Source organism: Glycine soja, chromosome 17, assembly GCF_004193775.1.
Source record: "Glycine soja cultivar W05 chromosome 17, ASM419377v2, whole genome shotgun sequence".
Classification (NCBI taxonomy): Eukaryota; Viridiplantae; Streptophyta; class Magnoliopsida; order Fabales; family Fabaceae; genus Glycine; species Glycine soja.
In genome coordinates, this window is record NC_041018.1 from 26,511,396 (window position 1) to 26,520,203 (window position 8,808).

Sequence of the window (8,808 nt, forward strand, 5' to 3'; positions counted from 1 at the left end):
TCCATGTGGGTGAGTATCAGAGCACCCCCAGAAAAAGCTCTTTTCACCACGAAAGGTCCTTCATAATTCGGGGCCCACTTGCCTCGATTATCTTTAACAGCGTGGGACATCTTCTTCAGCACGAGGTCCCCCTCGTTGAACTTGCGCGGGCGTACCTTCTTGTCAAATGCGTTCTTTTATCATCCGTTGATACAAACGCCCATGGCTCATGGCGGCCAAACGCTTACCTTCAATAAGGTTAAGTTGGTCGTAGCGTGCTTGAGCCCATTCTGACTCTTCTAGGCTTGACTCCCCCATTATCCTCTGAGAAGGAACCTCTACCTCAAATGGGAGTACTGCCTCCATCCCATAAACCAAGGAATACGGCGTTGCCCCAATAAAAGTTCGCACCGAGGTTCTGTATCCGTGTAGGGCGAAAGGCAACATCTCATGCCAATCTTTGTATGACACTGTCATCTTTTGAACAATCTTCTTAATATTCTTATTCGCAGCCTCTACAGCCCCATTCATCTTTGGCCGATAAGGGGTAGAGTTATGATGCTGGATCTTGAAGTCTTCGCACATCTCCTGCATCATCTTGTTGTTCAGATTGGTGCCATTGTCAGTAATGATCTTCCTGGGGAGTCCGTATCGACAAATCAACTCCTTCTTTATGAATCTAACTACCACATTCCTTGTGACATTAGTATAAGAAGCTGCTTCGACCCATTTGGTGAAGTAATCTATCGCCACAAGAATGAAGCGGTGACCATTCGATGCTTTGGGTTTGATGACCCCAATGACATCTATTCCCCACATGGAAAAAGGCCAAGGGGCGGACATAACATTCAAAGGATGTGGCGGAACATTGACATTGTCCGCATATGCCTGACACTTATGACACTTCCTTACATGGGCACAACAATCACTCTCCATGGTGAGCCAGTAATAACCGACCCTAAGAATTTTTCTGGCCATAGCATGCATATTGGCATGTGTCCCAAAGGAACCCTCGTGGATCTCCTCAATCATGAAGTTCGCCTCTTTGGCATCTACGCATCGTAGGAGAGTCATGTCGTGGTTTCGTTTGTACAGGATGGTACCACTTACAAAGAAACCAGTAGCCAATCTCCTCAACGTCCTTTTGTCATTGTCAGAAATCCCTGGTGGGTATTCCTTGTTCTCGACATACTGCTTGATGTCGAAATACCACGGTTTCCCATCCCGCTCTTCCTCTATTGCATAACAATATGCCGGCCTGCCTTGAGATTTGAATTCGATGTACGGCAGATCCCCGTGTAGGGCAAGTTGAAACATGGATGCCAGGGTGGCTAATGCATCAGCCATTTGATTCTCTTCCCGAGGTATGTGGTGGAAAGAAATGTCGTCAAAGTACTTGGCTAACCTCAAGATGTGAGTTTGATAGGGTATCAACTTCGAATCCCTAGTTTCCCATTCTCCTTTCAACTGGCGTATCACCAAAGCTGAGTCTCCATACACCTTGAGTAGTTTTACATCAAAATCAATGGCCGCTTGAACCCCGAGGGCGCATGCTTCGTACTCGGCCATATTGTTGGTACAATCAAAACCTAGCCTAGCCGTGAAAGGAATACACTGATCATCCGGGGATACAAGGACTGCCCCTACTCCATGGCCCAAAGCATTAGATGCCCCATCGAAGCAAACCATCCATTTGTCAATGTCCTCGTGCGTCCGCTTCTCTTCAAACAGGGCCATGATATCTTCATCTGGGAACTCGGGGTGCATCGGCCGATAATCCTGGAGGGGTTGCTGGGCCAAATAATCCGCTAAGGCACTTCCCTTTACCGCCTTTTGGGTGACGTAAACGATATTGAATTCAGATAATAGTACCTGCCACCTAGCGATTCGTCCCGTGAGGGCCAGTTTTTCAAAGATGTATTTCACGGGATGATGCAAGCTCCATTGGAGCTTGTAGGCCTAGGATCTTCTTCATCAATGGATTCCTTTGCTTCTTGGAAGATGAATGGCAGCGGAATGGAGAAAGGAAGAGAGAGAGGAGACGCCACTTCAAGGAGAAGATGAGTCTAGAAGAAGCTCACCACCATAGGAGGCCATGGATAAGAGCTTGGAGGAAGACGGAGATGAATGAAGGGAAAGGGAGAGAAGAGCACGAAATTTTGTGCTCTAAATGAGCTTTGAAATCTGAAGTTTAATATTCAAATTATCAAAGTTGAAAAAAATGCACACACATGACCTCTATTTATAGCCTAAGTGTCACACAAAATTGGAGGGAAATTCAAATTTCACTTGAATTTGAAATTGAATTTGTGGAGCCAAACTTTGGAGCCAAAATTTCACTAATTATGATTAGTGAATTTTAGTTATGGTTCAGACCACTAATCCAAGATCAATTCCAAGATTCTCCACTAAGTGTGCTTAGGTGTCATGAGGCATGAAAAGCATGAAGGACATGCACAAAGTGTGACTATATGATGTGGCAATGGGGTGTAGTAAGCAAATGCTCACCTCCCCCTCTAAAATTTAATTGGATTGGGCTTCTACCAATTCAATTAAATTTATTTCCAACCACACACATCAAATATCCACTTAGTGCATGTGAAATTACAAAACTACCCCTAATACAAAAACTAGTCAGGTGCCCTAAAATACAAGGGCTGAAAAATCCTATATTTCTAGGGTACCCTACCTACATTATGGAGCCCAAAATACAAGACCCAAAATTAATGAAACCTTATTCTAATATGTACAAAGATAAGTGGGCTCGTACTTAGCCCATGGGCCCGAAATCTACCCTAAGGCTCATGAGAACCCTAGGGCCTTCTCTTGCATTTTTGGCCCAATCTTCTTGGAGTCTTCTATCCAATGCCCTTGGGGGGTAGGATTGCATCACGGGATCCATTTTGGAAATAAGCCACGTGGTATGGCTGAGCATGTACTGCCTAAGCCGATGTGATGCCCATACCAGAGCACAACACGTCCTTTCCAGCATTGAGTAATTCATCTCACATGCGGTAAACTTCTTGCTCAGATAGTAGATGGCTTGCTCCTTTTTCCAGAATCATCATGCTGACCCAACACGCACCCCATAGACTCGTCCAACACGATCATGTACAGGAAAAGAGGTCTTCCTGTTACAGGTGGCATGAGCACCGGGGGATTCGCGAGACTCTGTTTGATCTTCTCGAAGGCCTCTTGGCAGTCACTGTTCCATAGGACCGCTTGGTTCTTACGTAACAGCTTAAAAATGGGCTCACAGGTAGGGGTGAGTTGCGAGATAAATCTCGCGATATAATTCAACCTGCCTAAAAACCCCCGAACCTGCTTCTCCGTGCGTGGTTCTGGCATTTCAAGGATGGCCTTTACTTTCTCGGGATCTATCTCTATCCCTTTCTGACTTACGATAAATCCTAGCAGCTTCCCCGACTTCACCCCAAAGGTGAATTTGGTCGGGTTTAGTTTTAATTGGTATTTCCGCAACCTTCCAAACAGCTTACGCAGATTGACAAGGTGTTCGTCCTCAGTCTAAGACTTAGCAATCATGTCATCTACGTAGACCTCTATTTCTTATGCATCATATCATGGAACAACGCCACCATGGCACGCTGATAGGTTGCCCCAGCGTTTTTCAACCCGAAGGCCATCACTTTATAGCAGAATGTCCCCCATAGGGTGACGAAAGTGGTCTTCTCTACATCCTCGGGTGCCATCTTTATTTGATTATACCCCGAGAAACCATCCATAAAAGAGAAAAGGGCGAATTTGGCTGTATTATCCACCAATATATCAATGTGTGGCAGGGGAAAATTGTCTTTAGGACTGGCTCGGTTCAAGTCTCGGTAGTCTACACACATTCGAACCTTGCCGTCCTTTTTCGGGACTGGGACAATGTTGGCCACCCACTCCGGGTACCGCGCCACAGCAAAGAAACCTGCATCAAACTGCTTCCTTACTTCTTCTTTAATTTTTAAAGACATCTCGGGTTTCATTCTTCGTAACGTTTGCTTAACCAGAGAAGACCCAGGATTCAAAGGCAACTTATGCTGTACAATGTCGGAATCGAGACCGGGCATGTCTTGATATGACCACGCAAAGACATCTTGATACTCTTCAAGAAGGGTTATCAAGCCTTGGCGGATAGGCGCGGTCATACCGGTTCCTACCTTTACTTCTTTCTTTTCCTCCGTGGTCCCCAAGTTTACCAATTCGGTTTCTTCTTGGTGAGGCTTCATTTCACGTTCTTCCTGAGCGACCAACCTCTCCAACTCTGGCGACAGGACGTCCTCTTCCTCGTTTATCGTTTGGCTTATATCTCGATCGAAATCGATTGTCAAACCCTCGTCGTTAGGATCCTCAAAGAATCGACCCTCATATCTATACCAAACAAGACAAAAGAAACAAAAACATGCAAAATGATATGAGAAAAAGGCGGGACCGCAAGAACAGATGAAACAAGATCTCTTTGTTTATTTAATAAGGTAGGTTTCACAAAACAAAAGAGAAAGGAAATCTATAGGCTCTAACTACATTGAATCAGCGGTATAGAATTCTGACTGGCTTATCACGCGCCAGTTCCCCACTTGGGAATCGGGGTGGCATGGTTGCACAAAACTTGGTGGGTCTTGAGGGAACTCCTCTTCTATTGTTGCCACCTCCTCCTCGGACACCATTCCAGCGCTGGTGAAACACTGTCTAATACGGCCGGGCCATACCCTATCCGCCCAAAATCTTGACGGCACGTTCCTCCTCCCCGGCATCCCGGGTTCATACCCTAATCCATACTTGTATGGATTTCCCTTGATATCGACCATGTCGGCATTCCCGAGGCAGTCCTTGCCTAGACCCATTATGGTCTTTGGCATTACATTTAAACTCAACCCATTGTCGATAAGTACCTTTGCAACAACGTGGTCCATACATCTCACCGACACATGTAGAGCTTTGTTGTGTCCTCTTCCCTCAACGGAAATCTCTTCTTCTGCAAACACGATATAATTGTTGGTGGTTATATGATTAACGATGCCTTCGAAACCCTCCACTGAGATATCCTGTGCTACGTGGGCATCGTTAAGGCGCAGGAGAACGAATGGCACAAGAGCCTGTTTGCTTTTTGCCCCTATTTGGGAACCTATAAGACAATATCTATGGGTCTCTAATAACTACTTCCCAACAATTTATAACTCACACGGATGTTTTCTAGAGGTATCATCACTCAAGATAATAATGTTGTGGCGGTATGAAATACCAGCGACAACACATTATAAAGAGAGAAAGCTCTAGACGAGGTTTCACTATTATCAAGCAAGTCGGAGACCTAGCATGTTGATAGATTCACCTCCACTCCTTAAATTCCCATGAACCCGGGTGTAGGGCCCCTTTTTTACTCAAACCCGTGGGTGCTTAGAACGCAGTGTAAAGAATGCGAAATAGACAACAATTATTTACATTTTACACAGTTCAACAAATGCACACACGAAGTTTCACAAATCCACAATTCCTTAAAATAGGCCTAACTCACAAAAATAGTCCCTAGTGGAGTCGCCAACTGTCGCAACGTGCCCTTTTGCGGGCGAGCGAAGGCGAGGCTCACGGGTGCGCTTTCCAAAGGAGGAAAGATGCGCAGAGTCGCCACCAACGTTTATTTGTGGAAAACGTCAGAAAAACCGAAGGAAACCGGTCAAAATGAAAATTCTAAGTTCGGGAGTTGTATTTACGCTTGAGGAAGGTATTAGCACCTCTCACGTTTGTCTCAAAGGACAACAGCCTATTTTTAGAATTGTGGAAATTGTGTTACCTTAACTTTTATTTCTTTTTATTTTTTTGTGGTCGACAAAAGCGGTGCTTTTGCTCCTACGTACCCTCTTTTGGAGAGGAAATCAGACCTACGTAGTTCTTTCTTATGCGTGAATCAAGTGATTCTTTTTACTTGAAAGGTGATCATTTTAAGGCGTTGGACCTTAAAAATGATCCATTTTACTTGGTAAGAAACTGAAATGATAAACTTTCAAGATCCTATTTTTTTGTGGACGAGCTTGACTAGGCGAGTTGATTTTAGCCTTAGTTTCACTTTAGTTATTAGTCAATTCAATTAAGAATGAGAAATCCCAAAGAGAAAACGTCCGATTGATTTTTCGCTTTATTTTACTAAAAGGTATTTTTTGATTATTATATTATTATTTTACCTCTTTTTTGATTTCCAACTTGGTTACGGCACGACCGAACGGTCGAAATTCATTTTAACCAAAATTAACGGATGATACAATTCAAATGATCGGTGGAAATTTATTTTATTTTTAGATTAGGCGAGAAATGACTTAAATTAATGGCTTAAGCACGTCAAAAGGGGGTATAAAAAGTGAATGAAAATGAGAATAAAAATACATGAAACAAAATGTGGACCACCATGGGTACATAGAATGAATTGAAAAGCTCGGTTTGAGGTACTTACCCGTTGAAGACTGAAGAAAACGAAGAACGAACGATGAATGTTGAAGAACGGTCGAGAATCTTCGCGTAATTACTCACGGAAACGTTACGGAAGCGCCTCGGCTTGAATTTTCTTCACGGAAATAATTTTCCTCAGCAATTTCGAGAGAATAAGAAGTGCCAAGAAGGCTGAACCCTTTTCTTCTTCACTCCTCCCCCTATTAATAGCAAAATAGGGGAGGAGCTTGCCACCCAGCTCGCCCAGGCGAGCAAGGTTGCTTCCTCCAGAAGCAACAGCCTTCTGGAGGAAGGATCTGGAAGGCCCATGTGGGCCAGATTTCTATTTGCACCCCCCTTTTTACTAAATGCACCCCCTTCTATTTTTTGGTAATTCTTTTTTCGTAACGTTACGAAACTTTACGAATTTTGTAACGATACTTATTTTCCTTCCGCAAGGTTACGAATCCTTACGGAATATATACTTACTCTTTTTTAGCTTTCGAAGAAGTTACGGAAACTCACGGATTACGCAAAAATACCTTTTTTCGATTTCCGCCACATCACGGAATTTCACGGATTGCGCTAGCCTGCTTCCCTTTGATTTCTGACACGTCTCGGGACTTCATTTATTGTGCAACAAAGGATGCCAAGTATCTCAAAGCGGCTAACCAGAGGTTGCATGTTATCAAGTAATAATCCCCGAACAAAATTAGGGTATGACAACGATCTTTTGATTTTTGAAAAGAGGAGAGAGTCGTTAAGGCATTGGACCTTGAAATGACCTCTAGTGATATTTGATAAAAAGAAGAGTTTATGAATTGGTTTTATCTTGCTTTTTTTTATTAACCTTCAATCCTTTTTTTTAAAGAGAACTTGCAGTACTAATGATCGGTTAAAAACTTACTTTACAAAAGAAAAGCGGTTACTAATGATAAGAGAAGTAAATGAAGATGCACAAAACAAGAAAGCGAACCCCTAAGGGTGCATAGATCATATTCAAATTCTTAAAAGTAAACACTAACCGAATAATGAACAAAGAACACCAAACGAAGAACAATGTAGAAATCGATTGTAGTTGCGATTCGGCAGTGGTTTAGCTTATTTTTCTCTTATTCCTTCTTCTTTTCTCTTCTTTCTCTCTAATCCTTCACCTTTGGACCTGAGAACCCCCCTCTCAGCCCCTCTTCACACCTATTTACGCCTATTTATAGCAAAACAAGGCATTTGGGACAAAGGCAGTCTGCCCAAACGAGTTGGAAGCTCGCCTAGGTGAGTTGTTACTTCATCCTAAATTAATCTTGCTCGCCCAGGCGAGCTTACTTCACCATGAAGTTATTTGGTGTCCCAGGCGAGCCAGAGGCTGGTCTGGGCGAGCCAGAGGCTAGCCTGGGCGACCCAAGGTTCAGAAAAAGCCTTAAAATGACCCTTTTGCCCTCTCCTTTGGGTATTTTCACATTCTTGATCAAAACATTGAATGATCATCTGTTTCGCACTGTAACTGGTGTTCAACATCGTAAGTCAACTAGCAAGGATCAAAAGATCAACAAATGATAGTCCCCGGACGAAATTAGGGTATGACAATATCCATTTTGAAAATGCCACCTAATACCTTGGAGGAGTTTTTGAAAAAGACAAAAAAAGATAAGTCAAAATACTATCGTTATTGTCGCAACCTGTGGAAGCAATGCCTTCCAAGATTATTTTGATGATGCCAAAGAATCAAGAGTCAAACAAGTTTCAAGAATCAAGATCAAGATTCAAGAATAATCAAGATCATTATTCAAGATTCAAGATTCAAGTAAAGAATCAAGACTTAAGATTCAAGAATCAAGAGAAGACTCAATCAAGATAAGTATTAAAAGAGTTTTTCAAAACATTGAATAGCACAAGAATATTTTTAAAAAAGAAAAATCTTTTACCAAAGAGTTTTACTCTTCGGTAATCGATTACCAAGAGGCAGTAATCGATTACCAGTAGCCAGCATTCTTTTCAAAACTGATTTACAAAGCTGTAATCGATTTCCATAATCATGTAATCGATTACCAATATTTTAAAACGTTAGATTTCAAATTTCAAGTGTCACAACTTGTGATAAAACTTTTTCAAATCATTTCAAACTTGTGTAATCGATTACACAATACTTGTAATTGATTACCAGTGTTTCTAAACATTTTGATTTTCGAATTTAAACATGAAAAGTCACATCTGTTGATGTGTAATCGATTACACCATGATGGTAATCGATTACCAGTGACTGATTTCAAAAAATAAATTACCAAAAGTCACAATTCTTGAAGTGACTTGTTTCTAAAGAATTTTTCAAAAGTCACAACTTTTAAAGTGACTAGTTTTCAAAAGAGTCGTAACTTTTAAAAAGTGACTAGTTTTAAAGAAATTGTCGAG

General features: G+C 42.2%; 1 pseudogene; it reads right to left on the reverse strand.

Moving 5' to 3' along the window:
- Nucleotides 1–904: 904 nt before the first annotated feature.
- Nucleotides 905–3,204, reverse strand: LOC114391603 (annotated as a pseudogene).
- Nucleotides 3,205–8,808: the final 5,604 nt, after the last annotated feature.